Source organism: Sinocyclocheilus grahami, unplaced genomic scaffold (assembly GCF_001515645.1).
Source record: "Sinocyclocheilus grahami isolate Dianchi unplaced genomic scaffold, SAMN03320097.WGS_v1.1 scaffold1258.1, whole genome shotgun sequence".
NCBI classification, from domain to species: Eukaryota; Metazoa; Chordata; class Actinopteri; order Cypriniformes; family Cyprinidae; genus Sinocyclocheilus; species Sinocyclocheilus grahami.
In genome coordinates this window covers 208,433-208,802 of record NW_015506437.1, presented here as the reverse complement: position 1 = coordinate 208,802, position 370 = coordinate 208,433, and positions in this window count along the sequence as shown.

The following is a 370-nucleotide window of genomic DNA, read 5'->3' as shown; positions in this document are numbered from 1 at the left end:
TTGTAAAATATCTACTTTAACATGTATCTGGAAATAGGCCTATATATGTCAAAAGCTCTCTGTGTGCACATGAAGAGTATTAAAAGAAAGCGATGCTCGATTACTAATGATCTGGGGATACTAGGCTAATGTGTTATTAGTGTTGGCTGTGCGGTAATAGGCTTAAAGGACACCTTTACATTAAATTCACCCAACACCTTTCATTTACACTCAGATCCCGCGACAAGAAGAAAGCCACCACGGCACTTATTTTAAGCATTTTCTCCGATTAAATCAGATTTGCCTTTTTTTTGTGGACATTGTTTCTTTATTATAATATATGCGGTGTAGCTACAATATGCGGTGAGAATATGTCTTTGCAATAATGTGT